Below are 16,322 nucleotides of genomic sequence, written 5' to 3' on the forward strand. Positions count from 1 at the left end.
CGAGAATCTTTCAGGAGATGTCGACGTAGATTTTTGGGTTCCAGGCTCTGTAGACGCTGTGAAAGTCACTCTCTGGTTTTCAGTGTCTTAAAGAGAAACATTACGAAACTGAACAGGGTGATTTCTAGGCTCCTTCAAGCTCTAACTAAGCCTTTGTGATTCTTCTTATTGCTCGCTTTCTGGAACATAGCCATTCATGAAAGTTTCCTTCTCCCTCAGAGCCCAGCCATGCCGAGGAGATGCTGAGTGGGAGAAAGCTGTCGGGTGGGAGAGGCGAGGTTGCCGAGGGGAGAGGAGCCACTTATACATATGGGGGTGGCGTGGAGAGCTGGTGATCTGCCTTGATGAAATGAAATTTGAAGACAAGCTAATTTCTGCTTGGTGACTTAAAAGTCTGAACGGAAGGCAGACATGAGAAAGAACACATTTGGGTTCTGATTTCTCAGTTTAAAAATGAATGATATTCAAAAAATGTTAATGTTAGCAAACAAAATGTAGCTTTTAGTGTTCTGATGTTCTTCAAAGTCGTGTAACTTTCTATCCCATGCGGCCATACTAAGTCAAATTTGACCTATCTTCGTTCCTACTTAATGAAACCCCCTTAACGGTAATGTAACTGAAGTACTTTTCTTTTTTTTTTTTTCTTTTTCTATTTTGTGGTATGCTGGGCCTCTCACTGCTGTGTCCTCTCCCGTTGCGGAGCACAGGCTCCGGACGCGCAGGCTCAGCGGACATGGCTCACGGGCCCAGCTTCTCCATGACATGTGGGATCTTCCAGGACCGGGGCACGAACCCGTGTCCCCTGAATCGGCAGGCGGACTCTTAACCACTGCGCCACCAGGGAAGCCCCGAAGCACTTTTCTTGATTCATGCTGTCTAAACTCTGGGAGTCTAAGGGTAGAGCTGCACTGTCAGTCTCCACCATTGTTAAGCTTCAGCTCTCTTGACTATTTTACTCTTTACCATTATTTGTTCTGTTTCTTTTTCCTGGAATGTGCACAACTCTTCTTTGGCTCCACCTATGGAAATCTTGTCAGTTGAACTTAACTGTTCCCTCTTCTGGAAGCTGACCTTTGAACTCCCAGCAGAGTTCACTGCCCTTCCTATGGGCTTCTAGAGTATTTTGATTATATAGCACTTAATGACACTGCATTGCAGTCAGCTATGCCCATCTTTCTGCTGAACTGTAATTTACCCCAGTGCAGAGATTGTGGCAAAGAGAAGGCACCCAATGTAGTTTACCAATCAAATTAAATCAACGTGATATCCATAATAAAGGCTTCTATTAGTAATAGAAGGCCCTGCTGGGGTCCTCCTGGCACTTTGAGTAACTGACCATGTGCACAGGAAGGCTATGTGCATCTTAAATCAAACTCCAGAGTTAGTCTGAGATCCCCAATTTTATTTTGGCTGGGAACTTGCTGTAGTGGAGGAGGAAGATGGGCGATGGTGAGGGAGTGAGGGGGCCATGGTAAGGGGGAGTAGCTGTACCAGTGGAAGAGAATCATTCCAGCATTCACAGGATTAGCAATTTTAGGCAATGTGGTTGGTTGTCTGCCCAGATCCTCTTGGATCTCCTTCACTGCTCATGGGTGCCCATTCCTACACTTCTGTGTGTATTACTTCTGATGGCATGGAGCTCCTACTGCCATCTGTGTAAGCCTGCCCTTGGACCATGGGAGCCTTTTCTTTGCAGATTCAGGAAAGCCAGAGCACTTGGGAGATTGCATGCCCTGCCACTCCTACTCCTAGCAAAGGCTGACTGGGGCAAGAGCATGAAACCCCCATTACCTCATCACCCAGTACCCAGTACCCTTACTACTTTCACTCCAGAACTCCCTCCAGAATCAGGCAGGGAACTGACCTTGGCCTGAAATCTCACCCTCACTTGACTTCTTCCCTTCCCCCAGCTGGCTTCCCCCACCCAGAGGAATCCTTCTTTAATAAATTGCATGTGCAACCTTGTCTCAACATCTGCTTCTAGAGTGCCTACTTCAAGACAGGATTCCAGCTTGATGGTTTTCTAAGACAAGCTTCTCACTGGAAAAGGCCAAAGGCAAGCAGGTCCCCGCCTCTGGCCTGCAGAGTCTTGAAATGATCGAAATGGACATCCTTCATACTCCACGGCTCACTTACCTTCCAAGAGGACATTTTACAAACCTCTGATGGGGATTGTGGAGGCAAACTGGAGAAAACTGCCCAAATCTTGCCTAGCCCGTGGACGATGCTTTAAGCGGCTGGGGCCATCGGAGGTTTCGAGAAGCTTTAAAAACTGACATAACCCTCCATAAATAGTTCCATATCTAACCTAACTTAAATAGATGTAGTCAAAGGTAAAAATGTGTATTTTTTCCTCTCATCACACTTCAAGGTTTTTAATGTCTCAATTCAAGCCAAGATGAAAATTGGAAGCAAAACAACCTGTTTTTTTTTTTTTTTTTCTTTTTAGGAAATTATTCTCGGGAAATGGTTCTTTCAAAAAAGCTGGTTCTTGTGATCTCTTCTGCCCAGTTTTCAAACATCTTTTTAGAACTTTGATTAAAAATCCAGACTTTAGATGTATATTCTTTTCAAATTTGACACTTACAAGAGTCTTGCTTTCAGTTAAGTGGGAAGAAAGAGAGAAAGATGATTTACTGAGCAGTGATTCATGTTATTTTTTTATATTAGGCTAAAAGATCAATAACACTGACCATCTTCCATTACAAAATGATTAGCCGTGTTCTTTGAAGAAATTTTATATGGTAGATTGCAGAATCTATGCCTTAGAATCAGAATGTGAGAAATCTTTTGCTTACTGGATGGGAGGGAGATGGGATGACAAAAAATGTTTTGTCAAGATTAATAGTTTGCCTTATTCCCCTCATTTACCCTCAGAAATTTCCAGAAATACTTACATGGATCATCCAGTTATTAAAACATGCAGCATAAAATCTGTCCCCTGTGGCAGAAATCTCATGGATGCTGATTCTAGAATTTTCCCACTCACCTCTCAAATCTTTAATCATGTGTTTATAATGCCTTACCTTCTTTTGCGAATTCTGTCAGATCTAAAATACCGTCTGATTATTGACATATCCTCAAATGAAAAAAAACAAAAACAGGTTAACATTACCAAAGTGAGAAGAGTATATTGTCTTTTGTGTCTGTGTGTGTGTGTGAAAGTTGCCTCCTTTATTGTTTTTTTTTAAATTAATTTAATTTATTTATTTTTATACAGCAGGTTCTTATTAATCTATTTTATACATATTAGTGTATACATGTCAATCCCAATCTCCAAATTCATCCTGCCACCACCCTGCCCCCGCGTCCCCCCTTGGTGTCCATACGTTTGTTCTCTACATCTATGTCTCTATTTCTACCTTGCACACAGGTTCATCTCTACCATTTTTCTAGATTCCACATATATGCATTAATATTTGACATTTGTTTTCCTCTTTCTGACTTACTTCACTCTGTATGACAGTCTCTAGGTCCATCCACGTCTCTACAAAGGACCCAGTTTTGTTCTTTTTTATGGCTGAGTAATATTCCATTGTATATATGTACCACAACATCTTTATCCATTCATCCGTCAACAGGCGTTTAGGTCACTCGTGACCTGGCTATTGTAAATAGTGCTGCAGTGAACATTGGGGTGCATGTGCCCTTTTGAATTATGGTCTTCTCTGAGAGTATTGTCTTCACATGTAAATTAGTTCGTGTGTTCATACTACTTTGGACTCACTTTCTTCTTTCATCATTTGTAAAGACTGTGTGATGAATGAGCCCGAGCTCTGCTGTGTACGGCCCTGTGAAAACTGCAGCTTGCCAGGTGGTTAGTCTGCGATTATAATTCATGCGGTGTGTTGCTTGATACTCAAAGGAATCTACACATGCACATGTATGCCCACAAAAGACCAATTTGAGAAAAATGGAGCCTAATGAAAAATGCATGGACTGAGTGTGAGAAGAGCTGTTTCGAGCCTCAGCCCACCTCTCTCTAGCTCTGTGACTTTGAGAAAATCACTCAGCGTCTCTGGCTTCCACTTCCTCACCCTTAAAATGCAACTAATTATGCCTTTGGGTCTGAGCATCCAATTAATCACATTTCTGAAAGAGCTTTATAAATTGAGAAAGAACATTCAAATGTTAGTTTACTAATAAAAGCTGAAATGGGAAAAAAATATGCATTAAAAATAAGAATTAAAGTTCACTTGTAACAAGCCATACCATCCGTTTATAATCGTTCATCGATCTTCTTGACAACTTTTTTTTTTTTTTTTTTTTGCGGTTCGCTGGCCTCTCACTGCTGTGGCCTCTCCCGTTGCGGAGCACAGGCTCCGGACGCGCAGGCTCAGCGTCCATGGCTCACGGGGGCAGCCGCTCCGCAGCATGTGGCATCTTCCCGGACCGGGGCATGAACCTGTGTCCCCTGCATCGGCAGGCGGACTCTCAACCTCTGCGCCACCAGGGAAGCCCTTCTTGACAATTTTTTAAGGGTCTATGATGTGTCAGGTGTCCCTCCAGGAACATGTAGCAAGCCAGACAGGCGTGGTAGAGCTCTGAAAAGGAGCACAGACAGTAAATGATAAAGAGGACAATTTAGACAGTGCTAAGTGATATACAAAGTGAGAGGGAGAGTTGAGGTACAGAGTTGGATTGGAACCACGGGAGATGAAGAGGTAACATTTGGGCTAAACCTGAATGGTGATAAGGGGTTGAGCAGGTGAATGAAGATCTGAAGAAAAGCATTCCAGGCAGAGGGAACAGCTTGTGCAAATCGTCTGGGGTGGGATATGGTCAGATCTTGAATGCTGCATTTCCCCTTTTTTGTTTTTCTCCATCTCTGTGTTTACCTGTTTTATATGGGACTTTTATAATACCTTCCCTCCCATGAGATCTATCTGATTTTATGGATCTGGAGGAAGACAACCAGCTTGAAGAGGTCTGGACCTACGTGGCTTCTTCAAGTCCTGAGCCTCTGGGAGCCCAGGGTCTTCTCTCAGGGGCCACTGCACTCTTCCCAGCAGAAGAGGAAACCATTGCTTCATGGGAAGGAAAAGGACAAAAGGATGGGGACAGGTGCTTGTTCCCACTGGGGAATCAGGGGCAGGGGATGATTTATACCTGGGCTTGGGATCAAGGGAGGAAGTAGGAGAAAATGGGGAGGTCTCAGACCTTCCCCCCCCAGCCAAAGCAGAATAACTCCTCAGGCTTTCCTGCCTTCAGTTAGTTCAAGGCCCCAGAACAGATGCAGCTGAACCCAGGGTCAAGGAGAGGAGATGCACAGGAGTGTGGAACCCAAAACTCAGGAAAGCAGACATATCATTTTCTTCCAACAAATCAACTCACTCCCTGTTCCCTCCAATGTGAAGCAGCTGCAGCACCCTGGCCCCGCCCAGGTGTCTGTGTAAGAGCCTGTGTGAGTGTGTCATCATCTCCATGGTGACAGAGGGTCTTTGCTTCCCACCAAGGTATTGCCCCTGGACCAGTGCAGGGGATCTCATTAGGGAAAGTGCCTGTGGGCATCTTCTCCCTTAGGGTGTACCAGGGTCTACTCTGGCCACAGGACAGCTGGTGACAGGCAAGGGCTGTGGACTGGCGTCCCTTGGCATGATGGCTGCAAGAAACTGCTTGGTGTAGGAAGGACACACAAATGCATTCCAGAATTCGGACCATTTCTCATAAAAGTGCTAGACTCTGTGGACCAACGCTGGGATGATTCCAACATGGAATCTCATTCCCAATTTCCATGCTGTGGAAGAACTCGATTTTACCCATATCTATCCACCTTATGTTTTTTGATCAGGGAAAACAAAGGCTATAGAAACAAATCAATACAGCCAGAAGGAGATTGAATTAAAAACATAGAGTGTCCATCTGCAATGTTTGCTTATACGTATATTTGATATATGCATTATCTATATGGGTTCATCCTGATCTTCCCAGGAGGAAGGATTTTTGTTAATATTCACCTGGAGTGGGGAGAGGGAAGAGGAGGAGAGAACAGGAGGTGAAGGAGAGCTTGTTAAAAAGTATAATCTGGTTATTTATTTATAGTTTATTTCCGCAAAGGGACCTTTATAAAGGCTGTGATAAGAGTGGCCAAAGTTTCTTAAAGATTAACTGGCATTCTTTAAAAGGGCATTAGTTTTTTTTTTTTTTATGCAGGTGTTTGGAGAACTCAGGACTGGGTGTCCATCAGAATATTTTGCCGGTCTGTAGATTCCCTTAAGACACACTGCTGACATCGTGGTCTCCTTTCTCAGATTCCTCTCTCTCTCTCTCACTTTCTCTCCTTCCCTCCCTCCCTCCCTCCCTCCCCCCCTCCTTTCCCGTTCCTCCCTCCCTCCGCCCAATCTCTCCCAATCTCTTTCTTTCTCTCTTCAGTTCCTTCAGGTAAATCCTACTCCGACTTGTACCAACTTGTTTTTGACTGACAGTGCACAGCGAGAGCGTTTTCTCCATTCTGAGAGAACCTGAAGACCTAGGCTTCCCAAAGCGACCTGCGTGGAGGACTCATCTCCTCGCCTTTTCATAACCTCGCATCTAGCCAGGCGCCTGCATTCACCAGTCCTCGCAGGTAAGAGGCACAGGCTTAGGTCAATTCTGGAACATGCTGCTCGCTGGAGGGATTTCTGAAAAACTTTCCTTCCAAAGGTAATGAAAATGTTGCGATTCTTTTGAAACTGACTTAAATCCTTCAAGACTTCCAGGCTTATCTGGGGGAATTTACAAGTGCTGTTTGCCTGTGGAAAACGGGTTTTTACTTAATGATGGGGCAAGAAAAAAAAAAAAGGCTTTATTCATGCCTGTAAAACAATAACCAGATGTTGTCTTGTTTGCTGTGGGTGTAAGTGATCTAGATGGAGGGAGAAGAATTACTCTGTTTGCAAGTGTTTTTTTCTCCTAGTGTCTGTGAGAGCAAGTTTGTTATTGATTTTTAGTGATTACATGGGTTTTTTGCGTCGTTCTTCAGCAGTTATTTTCCTTAGTCGGCGGAGAAATCAGTTTAGCTTGGCGTAAGGCGAAACCTCGCCGGAAAATTTTAAAATCTGTTACCTATCCTCATAAGAAAAAAGTAATGTAAGTTTTCTGTGGTAGGTATAAGGAATGTAAACAATTCTGACTTTGGAAACATTAGGAACCTGGTTCACAACCCATGGCTAATGCGTTTTATAACCTGTGTATAATTTCATGGGGATCTAGACGGTTCTCAGCTAATCAATGTTATACTGGGTGAAATTTCCACATTGTTCCTGTGAAGCTAGTTTTTTTAATCTCCTCTGCACTTCCGCATTGAGTTGCCTGAAGGAAATAAGAATGTGCTGTTCAACAGAAATCTCTTGACCTCATGATTTCTTTAAGTCGCAGGTTAGGAAACTTACAACAAATGCGATGTTCAACTTGGCAAAATTAAAGACCAAAATTAGTCCTACTCAATTCAAATCTTTAGATTTATTTCTTCTCATCAGAAAATATCTTAATCTTTTTGTTTGTTTGTTTATCTAAAGGAAAGATTTTGAAAAAAATATTACAAGTGATTCTTGAAGTTCTTTTTTTGAAACCTCAAAATCACACTCATACACACACAACTGCTAATCCTAGATCCTATTCCATTCTGTCCTCTCTCATAAATGTTAAAATAAATATGTAATGTTCTACGATAGCCTTAGGTGATAAATTCTTTCAATTTAAAATTGTCCTAAAAATCAAAAGAGAAGAGTCAAATACAACTATCATGCATTTTTAAATGCCATCATTTTATGACAACCAAGTGCTTACCTTACACACATCTGCCCTCAGAACTGTTTTCCCCAGGTGTTTTTTTTTTTTTTAAAGCAGTTTTCTTCCTTCCCTAGTGATAAATACAGTAAATGGCCAGGCAGGTAGCAACCCAGAGGTCATATGACTGGTCTTTGCAAACGTCTGGAGAGTAGAAGAGTTTCACCAAATCACCAGTCATATCTCAGAAACACTAATCAAATAACGGGGCTGACAGGTCCTCACTGAATTAAGTAAATGCCTAAGTAGTTTGGGGGTTTTCTAGAAATAGACTTAGCTGAATTTGGCGATTCTGGTTGCTTAAGGAAAACACATTTTTAAAAACTCCTCCCACACTCTCATCACTCCTTCCTCTCATCAACCGTTGTGGTCATTTTACGGAAAGTGCTATTTCCCCAATTTCCTCTCCTGACACTTAGAACCAGTGTAGACAGCCCCGTGTTTGGGAGAAAAGAGACAGAGTGAGACCCCAGGCTTCCCATGCCCGCGGTCCCGAAGAGCTGAGAGAAGCAGGTCTGCTGGATCCTTCTACTCTCGCTCTGCCCTTGTGTGAAGGAAATCTTAAAAGGGCTGAACTTTCAGGTTTGGGGGTGTGTGTGTGTGTAATTATGTACCTGAATGACAACGTGCTTTGTACAAGAAGAGCCACCAATGTGTGGCTTTAGGCATCAAAGACAAACATTTTCGGACTTAATCACTAAATGTCAAGCATTTGAAATCTCCTTTCCTGCCACACCCCCTCTCATCTGTCAGAGACGCGGGGCAGCCCACTGACTTCCTTCCTGACTCTGCTTCAGAGTCCAGAGAAGTTTGTGGAGAGTATTTGCCTGGTGGATGCATCAGAATCTTAGAACCAGCACAGGAGTCTGCAGAATGAACCGTAAGCATGCTGGAGCTGCTGATGACAAGTCCCTGGGAAGGCTTGTTTAAGGCGTATAAAGCTCCCTAGTCATGCCTTTCAGCCTTTACTCTGTAAGGAATCCAGCTACCGTCTTCTCCCCTGCAACCATTCAAGCACTTCACGCCAGAGTAAATCAGGTATCTCCAATTGTGCTGTTTCAATTCTTCTTTTAAGTAAAAAGAATTCTGCTCCAAAAATAGTCAGAAAGCTATGGCCAGAGTTAATGTTAGCTTTCATGCTCGCAAAGAAGAGTGTATTGCTTATTAAAGGGTACGTGAAAGATGCATATGAGACAGGGGTGCTTCTTCATTCTCCTCTCTCCTGCCCTTCACCTTCATCTTGTAGACGCACCTTGGGAGTGGGGCTTGGGTGCAACTGGTGTGGCCGGGCTGGGTACGGGGAGAACAGAGGAGCAAAGCGATCCAAGGTGGGTGTGGGGGGGGGGGCTTGCTCTGTGCCCCTCAAGGATGCAGTGCCATGGAAGGGGGCGGATCTGACCCCAAACACCTGGCTCTTTGCTGCCGCTCAGGTGGCCTCCTGCTGCCAGTTTTACAGACAGAGAAAGCACTGTGTGGCCAGAAAGAGCAGCTCCAGAAGTGCCAAACCTTCCCACAGCTAAAGGAACTAAGGGCAGCCCACCTTCCCCACCTTGAAATGGAGAATTGAGAGAAGAGAAAATAACTTAAAATCTGAAAGCGAAGGTTCTGGGAAAGAAGTTTTATTTGCTAAGCATTACTTTGATAAGATAAAAGGGGAAAAAAATGAGCATATAGACGTTCCTGGTAAAAGACAAAGCAAGAAAGACGAATCTGAAAATCTGCCCTCCCTGCAAAATGCTCCTTGGGCTGATGCAGACAGCAACGTGGGCACCTCTGCTCACAACGCAGCTGAGTCCATGTAGAAATTCCCACTGTCTTCCCAGGGCTTTTTAACTAAAAACATTTCTGCTTTTCTCATAAACAAAGGTCAGAGCTTGTGAGGGGTCGGTATACCTGCCTTCCCTTCGTTTGGTACCGTGACTTATCTGGTGAAAGGATTCATAAGCCAATAGTCACTGCAACCCAATTGGACTTTAGAAATTCACACCTGGCCTAATTCCAGAATAGTCTGTGGTCCCACACCTAAAATTCCATAACACAGAATTCCAGATATTTCAGTCCAATCGGAAGATGAACTAGGGTTGCCTGACCAGGCTCACAGAATCAGAAGATACACGAGAAGGACAAAACACACTTGTCCGTAGGAACACACCTGTCCATGGGAAACAGTGAAGTAGAAGAGCAGGCCCGTGTTACCTGGGGGCTGAGGACCCAGAGGAGCCGTTGAAAGGAATTAGCAATAGAATAAGCACGGTTTTGTTTGGTTCTTCCGCATGACCCCACAGCTCAGATTCAGAGCAATCTAGAAGTGTATTGATCCACATTAAACAAGGCAAGCAGTTCCTTCCATGGTGGCCTGATCTGTAGTCACATGGCTGCATTGGCTACTTAGGCTCCCATTCGGGGTTCCGAGTTCAGGGAAGTGACATCCACGGCCTGACTGTGACCCTGGGATTACAAATCACTCTAACCCTCAGTCACTGTCAGGGCCATCGGAATGAACACAAAAGAGGTGGCTCAGAGGAGGAACTCTGCAGAAAAGGATCCAGTTCTCAGGGCCCAGGTTTGGGTTTGGGTTTCAATCCACATCCTGTTTCAGCCGAAGTTGCCCTGCTGTGGGGCTGATGACTATGAACTTTCTTGTGAGTTTTCTCCAGTGCCGGGACCAGAGGCTGATCAAGATTTTATGGAGCTTGAAGATTATACAATTTTGAGAGCCCTCTTTAAGGAAAAGGAATGCAAAATTGTGACTGTAAAATTAGGTACAAAGCTTTGGAGAAGGTTGGTACAAGGGAGGAGCCCTGAAGCTTGCATTTCATTAGCTTCATGACAAATCCACTCTGTGTCCTACGTCATAAAGGCCCAATACTTGTTTCCTGCAGGAATGGTTGAATTAATTTATGTAAATTTTAGCTGCTGGTTGCCCTCTAAGTAACTCTGAAAACTGATAAGTGAAAATATCAAATAATTGTGCTTATATACATCTAATGATTGGTGATATATGGAAGACTGATGTGGGTGATACCTAGAACATTTCTCATTTCACTGGCACAATGCTGTGAAATGTAGATCCTTGTACTGTGGTCATAAACGTTAGGTTATAACTACCCAGTGGTAAGATGCTAATGGTAAGATGCTATCAAAACTCCTACAGCTGAGTATGTGGGAATTGAAATTCATGGTGCACTTTTTCCATTTGAAAAGTCCTCAAGTTAAAAACGGAAGAACTTCACGCTAGTCGCGGGCCTAGAACCTAGAAAGATATTAAAGGCATCAAGAACACACTTCTCTTTTAATAGGCTTGAGGCCTTGCCCAGCGAAATATCTACGTGTCTGGCAAGGGACAGCCTCTTCTATTTCTATGAGTGCTGTTTCCAGCTCCAATCGCAGTTATCAGTATCATTTCTCAGTATGAATGCTGGCTAAACCCATGCCTGCCAGGCCAAATAATGCTCTCACTCAGTGAATTTTACGTCTTCAAATATTGCAGATTGGTATCTTGCTCATCCTAGTCTCCTGCCAAAGAATGCAAGGTTGGCTCCCCGAATGAATCTGGCTTTCTTACTTCCTGAGTTACCCCTTTGTCTAGCCCTAACTTCCAAGAACACATTTGAGAAGCCTATCATTTGCTTTGAAATATCATGAAATTTGACATCATCTCTACTTTTCCTACAAATCCTATCCCCACATACCTGCTACAAGTTAAAAATATATACATATGAGCCCAGGAGCACCTGGCTCCTTTATTAAGAATTCTCTAAATACTGAGGAATGAGAACCTGCCCTGTCCTCGTCCTAGTTTCAAAAGTCCATGGAAAGAATTTACGTATAAACCAATAGTGAGCTACATCACGTGCAGACATATATATGCAACTAACAAAGGCAGCGAGCGTGGATATGTATTTAGCCATAACGTTAATGATGACACTAACTGTGTAGGTATAGAGGAATTTATTCCAACGCCAACAGTGTCACAGTACAATGCTGCTTTATTTTCAACATCTTGTCTTGTTTAGTAAATTTCAAATCTATAATTTACACTTAAGGTCCATAGTAAAGATTAAGTGTACAAAAAATTGCCCTCTAAGCAGTGTTGCCATAGTGACAATGATCTTAGCATCACCCTTTAACAAAGGAGGTGGGTATCATATTCATGTGACTCCATTATCGTCCACACGGATGTCATGATAATCTGATCAAGGAACACTCAGGGTTTCACCTCTTAGCACCACAACCCACCTGATCCCTATTGGCATGGGGAGGTGAGGGGACTGAGGCGTCCACTCCAGTGCCTTCATGACTCAATCTCTTGGGAACTGGGGGAAGACTCCTTGGAAGCTGGCCCTCTACTTCTTGTCTTAGGGGTCTAGGGGCAGGAGCAATCCCCTAGCCAGAAGGCTGAAGGAAGCATCCCAAAACACAATCAAGTTTGACAGTAAAGCAGCATCTCTCCTGGGAAGTTCTGCTGGCCAGCAAGTGGTCCTGAGGAGAGTTCTGTGTAATTCTTGGCCTACAGGAGATAAGAAGGTCTATACTCTGATAGGTTTGGGAAATCTGTCATAGTCTAGAACTCCCTCTTAGAATGTGCCAGTTATCATTACCATATTAAAAAGTCTAAGAAATCCAGCAGCAAAGGCATCCTTTAACTTTGAATCCCAAGTTGTTTAAACCATGTTGGACTACAAAACTGTCTGCCGCCTCCTTCCGCCTCCTTGTAACTATTATTCACTCCTCTGACTAATACTTCACGCAACCCCATGGAGGACACTTTTGCAGGCTCTGATTGGAAAGTTTTCACATACTCCAAGAAAAGAACGTGTTACAAGTTTCATACTCCACTTGGCTGTGAGTTGTACTTTTGGGACCTATAGGTGACTGGCCAGCCTTTGGGATTACAAAGTGGCCACCCACAGTCAGCTGCAAATAATTTATTTCCTTTTTGTCTCTTTGTTTCTTTATGTACATCTTATTCCCAGAAGGATTCAGGTGAATTTACAAAGACACATCCACATATCCTCACACAAATACAATACTAATTAAAAGTAGATGGAAAAGAAAAATAAGAGTAAGCCTCAAAGAAGTAATTTGATGAAATCATTTACTTATATGAGTTTTAACCTATTTTTAAAAACCACAAATGAATGTACCCTGACCCACAGCAGTGAAATCTTGTTTGTGACTTTAGAATTCAATGTATATTTTAAAATATGCTTCATATTTGACCCTGGAAATCAATTAGGCACTCCTTGAATCTAGTTTTATGTGCACCATATTTTATAATTCTTTTAAAAGACAATGTTAATTCTGCCTCTCGAGATCTTTTTCTTTTTTTCGTTTTCTCACTATTTCTATAATTTAATTGTCTGTAAGTGAGGTTATAAACTTTCTCCATCAGGATGTAGCTGGTTCATCCCACTTGGTCCTACTTTGCTATCGCCTGTCTACTTGTGTCTCTCCCCTACTGGGCTGTAAGCTCAATGTCCATGGAGATTTTACCTGATTCTTCCTCTGTGCTCCCAGAGCTCGGCCCAAATAATTCCTTAGGCAATGCTTGTTGAATCAACATGCATTGACACCGAGGCAAAATTTCTGCTGTAATTACATCTTCAGTTGAACCGTGACCTACATCCGTCCCATCCTGTAAACATAGAGCACAGGACTTTGTATCTGAAGTGTTTTGAAAATACATGTATCTGAAAACTCCTGACTAGTGCATTTTCTCCCTTGATGACCATTACAAAGGGATAGACTGGCTGTTAGAATCACTGAAAGGGGGCTATTAAGGAGGGAGACATATTTGTATGAATGAGAAGAAACAGGCCACCAAGTTACAATGTAGGAGTTGTGTGAGCCCCACGGAGGGAAAATAGGAAACACGCAGAGTATTTTGGAAAGAGGAAAATGGAAATAAAACAGAAAAAATAAATGCAGAGCCAGCAGGGTTTGGTGTGGCCTGAAAGTTTGATCCTGGAGAAGAAAATAAAGGAAAGAAAGGAATGAAAGAATCTACTGCAGTCTTGGGGAGGAAAGGGTGATTTGATCCAGGGCGTGACCCATCCAGGAGACAAGGGAATTCACATCATTTCAGTCTCCCTCAAATGCTGTGCTTAGATACAGTCTGTGTTAGCATACCTGCGGCAATGAGGGTATTTGGCTCGCAATGTGTTTTAAATTTTAAGATGAAGAGCATTTTCTAAGATTTGCCCATTTTAAAGATGAAATATTATAGGACTAAAACTTATAAGAGCCACTTTTCTGTGATTACAATCAAATGCCTTTCATTCCAACTAGGGGTAGTGGATGCCAGTACATGGTGTTTCAGAGTCTGAGGCTGCATGAGGGTGTATAGTTAAACATACATTTTACAATTACGGATTTTAACTTGTCTAGTCCAATATCCTGGGAATGGTCTCTTAACTAGCCTTTTTTGCATAGCACTCTGTTTTGTATTCAATATCCGAAGAAACGGTTTGTGACTTCCTAGCGCTATATTGGTCAAAATGTATATTTAATGAGTTTCTTAATCAACTCAGGAATGTGGCTGGTTAGGCTCTGACACTCAGTTCTCTCCACCTGGTACACATGCGCCGGCAGCTTGCTCTGCAGGAGGCTGGAAGGCTGTGTCTCAGAAGATACAGGAGCAGAAGACTTAGTCTTTAATCTCAAGGAACTTCCATCCCACTGCTGGGAGGAGGTGTGGATGGGGATGCAGGTGGAAAAATAGTAAGAAATACTCAAAACACATGAAGGGCTGCGCTGCCCGGCAGAATATGATGAGCATTACATGAGACCTTGACAAAAGCCTGAGGAGAGTCAAAGAGGGAAATATCAGATCTCTTTGGGACAGTTGGGAAAGGTCTTGGAGAGAACCTTGGAGAATGAATAAGACTTCGAAAATCAGGATATGGGGAGGAGAAGCCATCAGGGGTCAGGAGAAAGGCAGGCACAAAGGTACACCTGAAGGGAAGGGCAGGGAGGCTTGCAGTGGGCAGAGGGTTGAGTCTGCTGCAGAGAAGGAGTCTGGGAGTCATGACAAGAAGCTAGATGACGCTGATGATGGTGGACACTGCTGAGTGCTCACCAAAGGCCAGATCATTCCAGCTATGTCTTAATCCTCACAACCACTGCCTATCTGGGAGGCTTTCTTATTAGCGTTGTTTTAGAGATGAGGAAAGCAGAGAGCAGAGGTTCAGTATACAATCACAGGTTTCAGACGGTGTGATCCTGGGCTTTGAAGTGAGGCCATCGGTCTCTAGAGGCCACACCCTGAAGTTTTGCTCCCTGGGAGATGAGTCTTAAGGGTAAGCTCGTTGGGAAGGGCTGTTTGGGGTTTGATAAGCAATGAGGAGTCACTGAAGGTTTTGCTTGAGCTGCACTTTTGAATATCAGCCCAGTAGTGAAGACCATGTGACTTGTCAGAAGGGTATTTTGAGAGGCTGGGCAAAGGGACTGGGGAGTTGGAGCAGAGCAGGGGAAGAAGAGAGGGAAAGAGAGACACACACACGAGATACACTAAGAAGGTAGGACCTCTGGGCTCGCACTAATTAGGCAGGAGTGAGGGAGTGTCAAGACACACAGGTGGGAGAATGAGGGCACCATTGATTGGAACCAAAAATCAGGAGAAGTAGTTGGATGCAGGGAGAACAATGTGAGTTGTGTTTTGGACGAGTCGGTTCTGAGCAGTTCTCTATGGGAGGTGAACCAGGGGACATTGGAAACGCAGATTGAATCTAAGAGGAGGCACGGGTAAAGAAATGGGGCCAGGACCAGTCGAGGGAGTAAGGTAGAGGATGCTGAGAGAGAATAAAGAGAAATAAAAGAGGATGACTAAAAGACCCTGGGGGATATAACTGGGGGCGCGAGAAGGAAGAGGGAAAGTCCACCAAGCAGAAAGAGAATGGATAATCAGGGAAGCAGATGGATGACCAAAGAGTCTTCTGACCCAGTAGCAAAAGGCAGAAGGAACTTTCTGAAGACACTGCTACTAATACCTGCCCTGACTCGCACATCAGAGAACTGGAGAAGCATGTTTGGGAACTGAAGAAGAGAAGCAGCAGAGAGTCTAAAGGTACCAGCAAGAAAAGATGTTGCAGGAGGGCTTGGTAGCCCCATCCCAATGTACTCCCCAGAAAGAAAGTCAGAGGAATTGAGAGATGATCGTTTGGCTGGCCAATCAGAGTCTCAGAGGCCGGGAGGATGGCTACTTCTACTCGTGTTAGTGACATAAGTGTCTTTTCCTCTATTCCCTGTTCTAAGTGTGGTTAATCTGCTCCCGCTCCTCTTTAAAGTCAGGCAAGTTATTCCATAAATTAACATCTATCATGATTTTAATAGTCTGTGCTTAGCTCAGAGGGTGGTTACATGTATTCCCAAAGGAAGATTCCAGCAACTCAGGCCCCTGGGAACTGGGTGAATACCTGGTCTCTGCAAGTTATGTGCTTTAGTTTCCTGAGACACTCTGGATAAACTACAAGCCCATTCTTTTTTTTTTTTTAAATAAATGTATTTGTTTATTTATTTATTTTTGGCTGTGTTGGGTCTTCGTTGCTGCACGC

Source organism: Pseudorca crassidens, chromosome 5, assembly GCF_039906515.1.
Source record: "Pseudorca crassidens isolate mPseCra1 chromosome 5, mPseCra1.hap1, whole genome shotgun sequence".
Classification (NCBI taxonomy): domain Eukaryota; kingdom Metazoa; phylum Chordata; class Mammalia; order Artiodactyla; family Delphinidae; genus Pseudorca; species Pseudorca crassidens.